Genomic DNA, 5,000 nt, shown 5'->3' on the forward strand with positions numbered 1-5,000 from the left:
TTCGGCATTCTCATTTCAACAACCTATTTAACAACAACATTTCTTGCTGTATTCAAATAACTAAATCCATGTGATACATTAATATCGTACTACAGTTTACTTCCGGCAGTCAAATACATTGTTTTAATTATGCTGAGAGAGAGAGAGAGAGAGAGAGAGAGAGAGAGAGAGAGAGAGAGAGAGAGAGAGAGAGAGAGAGAGAATCATACCTCACTCACAACTGGTCTCTATTTCGGGATCATTAGGTAAACCACATTTATCTTCGGTCTATGAGAACTTAATGAGACAGAACACTTTTATGGTGACGGTTTTGGAATTATTCCAAGGGAAGGTCAAAGGAATGAATGACTTCATTCATTTGCATCATGAATCACGATTGCTCATTTTTTTTTCATAGGTCATTCGTGCGAGATAATGATAATAAAAGTGATAATAATAATGATAATAATAATACTAATACAAATGACAATGTCATTAATAATAATAATAATAATAATAATAATAATAATAATAATAATAATAATAATAATAATAATAATAATAATAAATTACTTGTACCACTAACAATTTTCCAATAATATCGAATGCTAGTTGTAGCATCAATATCAAAAAAGGTTTATTCGCATAATCAAGATTAATTTGTGTGAAGATATGAGTTGCTGGCGTAGTCAAAATTAATAATGATGACATTTATAAGTGTTAAATAGAATAAAAGTTCTTACAATCTCTATTCGAATCAAATATAGATCATAATGACCGCTTACTTCGAATTGTATCTTATAGGCTAAAACATGATACCAAAATACAGCGATAAATGAAAATTCAATTATAGTAATTAATCAAATGAAAATTCAATTATCGTAATTAATCACATAAAAATTCAATAATCGTAATTAATCAAATGAAAATTCAATTATCGTAATTAATCAAATGAAAATTCAATTATCGTAATTAATCAAATGAAAATTCAATTATCGTAATTAATCTAATGAAAATTCAATTATCGTAAGTGATCAAATGAAAATTCAATTATCGTAATTAATCAAATAAAAATTAAATTATCGTAATTAATCATAATGAATACTGTTAGGAGGTGAGTGGCAATTCTAAATGGAAAAGTAGAATGCTCCAAGAGCAAAAGAATAAAAAACACAACTAAGTTGATTTCGTCAGATAGAATGGATAATAAAAGAGATCACTAAAATTTCCTAGAATTCCAAGGGAGTATTACCTACGATCTCTAGAAGCAGGTGGCCTTATGCCAGTACATTGCAAGATACGGCCGATAGAGTGACAATTGACATTTTGGTTAAGGATTGATCATTTCATGATATGAATCCACATGGACACCTCTAAAAATAAACAAAAACTGCTCACCTGTTTAGAGCTAGGACTACGCAAAAACAGGGGTTACTGCAAGACTTTACCTGTGGATAAATGTACATGTACAATATTAGCAATGATCGGTAATTTGATGTTTCATAACATATCTAATGAAACATTATATGACACTAACAGTATATATATACTGTATGTATATACATATACATATATATATATATATATATATATATATATATATATATATACATTAGTATATATATACAGTATGTATGCATATATATATGTACAGTATATATATATATATATATATATATATATATATATATATATATATATATATATATATATATATATATATATATATATATATATGTGTGTACATATATATATATATATATATATATATATATATATATATATATACACAAATATGTATATGTATATTAAATATATATACATATATATACATACATACATACACACACACACACGCACATATATATATATATATATATATATATATATATATATATATATATATACACAAATATGGATATGTATATTAAATATATATACATATACATATATATACATACATACATACATATATATATATATATATATATATATATATATATATATATATATATATATATATATATATATATATATATATATATATATATATATATATACTGTATATATACATATATATAAACACACACACACACATTATATATATATATATATATATATATATATATATATATATATATATATATATATATATATATATATATATATCCATCTAAAACAAGAGAGAAGCTAAATGTGACAAATTCATAACATAATGTATCGAAATCTCCACTTAGTAAATGTTCTACATCAGAACCAGCTTTATGCAGCGAAATTTCATGAAACCCAACTCATTTCACTATAAAAGGACTCTGTCATTTATCGATTAACTCTTGATTTGAATAACATTTATCAAAGGGACCTGATTACATTTAAAATCGGCGCTCTTTATTGATTCGTAAATTATGTTCAGAAAGAAATGTGAATAAAATCTTTCCTCTTTTTCTCTTTCCTTGTGTTGATTTCCGTAACGCGGCAAGCTTACAAGACTAAGGTTCGATACCTTGACTGGACTTAGGGAGAATTTAGGGGAAGGGGAGACTGGATCATTCTTAATAATCGAGAATACATTTGTTTCACCTAAGCATCTAATCGTGTTACTAGCTGTTTGCCGACCTTTAAAGTTCGTTCAACCATATTGGAGAGAGAGAGATGAAAATAGAACCAGATGTCACTGCCTTACTCATAAGGCTTGCATTTCATCGAAACGGAATGGCCTCGTTGGTATAATACGATACACACTCCCCCACCCTTTCCTCTAGGGAGGGGGTGGGGGGGGGGGTTCAGGGGGAAAGTGGGAGGGGTGCTAGAGAAACTGTTCAAAAGATATTAAAAAGATACATTTTTATAATATGGATTTAAAGTCCCCAATACTTTATTTTCTTTAAGGGCTGCTTTTCTGGTCCTAAACAGCAGGGAAACCCTACCCCCTACAGGACCTTCACAGTAATTTTTTCATGTGCATACCAAGGCATTCTGCATCTCACACAGCATATTGCTAATTTATTGTCAAATCCACGCTATCGAAGCACTTGGAGAGCAATAAATTCTTCCGTTTCCTTTTGGAATCCTTAATATTTCAAGTCATTTGGAAATCTAGTGGGAGTTTATTGTAGACTCAAGACATCCTAAAAGAGCTGCTTAAATCTAAACCATTATAATTTTAGATTTAAATTGTTTGGGTCACTAATAATTACCTACACATCAAACAATTAATCATAAATTACATAGTAATACATTACCATATGAACCCCATTAACTAATAATAAAGTACATGAAATTCCGCACATTTGAGACATGGAGCAGAGATTCATTAATAACGAAATTCGTTTGGATATTATACGCTTTTAAATATTGGACGAATACAACCCTAATGTATATAAATAAAACATAACTGATTACAACCAGTGTTAATATTTCTGTCTGTAACGTGTTTTCACTCTATTTACGTTTTAGACGAATAACAAATGCTCTTCAATATAGAACGAATTATATCCAAATGGCAGTAAATACTATCTTTTAACTTTTAATATTCTACTATTTATATTTTAAACATTCGGATACATAGTAAGTTAACAAATTGCAAGGTTAGTTTAAAAGTGAATTGTGGAGAGCTCAGATATTTGAGAAAGTCTTTAACCCGTAAGAATGTTTTACTTAAATGGTCAAATTATGAGTGAGAAAGTTTTAAGTTACAAGTAATAAAAAATACCCGGTTTTAACTTATGACAGATCATCAAATTTGTAGCTAAACCATTTGTTTGCCTATTTCAAACTCCATGGAATTTTGGCTTATTACTTTTAGTGGAAAAAAAATGCAGTAAGGACAAATATTCAATTAGTTGATTCAGGGAATTAACAACTACGGAGTAGACCTGCCGTCAAGTATCAAAATTATTCTTAACATAGTAATGCAAAAGGTTTACCTAAATTCGGTTAATTTTTTTTTTTTTTTTTTTTTTTTTTTTTTTTTTTTTTTTATAAAATAATGGTAAGGAAATTTTTCAAATAAAGATCTTTAGTTTTTCATCAACCAATCATTTATTTGATTTTAGGAAAATTGAAATATAGCGAACCGCTGGATAAATATATTGCTCCAGAAACCAAAATATTTAATAATCTTTGATCCTAAACATGGGTTTTTTGTTTCTCAAGTAACGATTTTAAGTTGTCCCTATAAATACAATGAAATATTTCAAATTGAGTAACGACACATAAGATATATAAGATTAATCATGTATAAATGTTGATAAATAATTTGTTGTAAGGAAATTTCATAGCAAAAAATATAACGATTATAGTACATACAACGTGAAAAACCGAAATTTCCTCCCAAATTGAGTTATCTATGATATAATAATAACTCTTCCGCATAAAATGAAAACAGGTACAAAACAGTTATTTATTATAATGAAGGAACCTGCTATAGGAAGAAGATCGAGAGGGAGAAAGATTATGAGATGGTGAGATTAAGTGAAGGAAGAGGTTTGCTGGAAGATGTTGCCTTTGATAGAAGGCATTGAAGAAGGCGCATCAGGCAACCGACCCCTTAATGAGGATAACGGTGGGAAAGAAGAAGAAAAGGAAGAGGTTGCTTGTGATAATGAAAATGATGATTCACTAAAAACGATGATCAACCATTATTATTATTATTATTATTATTATTATTACAAGCTAAGCTACAGCCATAATAGCAAAAGCAGGGTGCTATAAGCTGCAAAAGGATAAATAGCCAAGTGAAGAAACAAGATAAAGAAACATAGAATAATGCGGCCGAGTCCACCCTTTCGCTGCGGATATTCAAATAGGATGTTGCACAGCTCTGTGCACATTTTCACTAAAAATTCAAAATGCTCAAAATTTAATGAAACTAACATTTTTTTTTTGTTCGATAACCTTTCTGTTTTTAGGATTTAACAATATTTTCCCCTGAGTTTGTCTCTTCATGCCTTAAATTCTTCGATAAATAGGTAAAAATTGAGAAAAATAAAAAAAAATTCCTTTCCAAAGATGATGTTGTC

The sequence above is a fragment of the Palaemon carinicauda genome, chromosome 11, assembly GCF_036898095.1.
Source record: "Palaemon carinicauda isolate YSFRI2023 chromosome 11, ASM3689809v2, whole genome shotgun sequence".
NCBI lineage: Eukaryota > Metazoa > Arthropoda > Malacostraca > Decapoda > Palaemonidae > Palaemon > Palaemon carinicauda.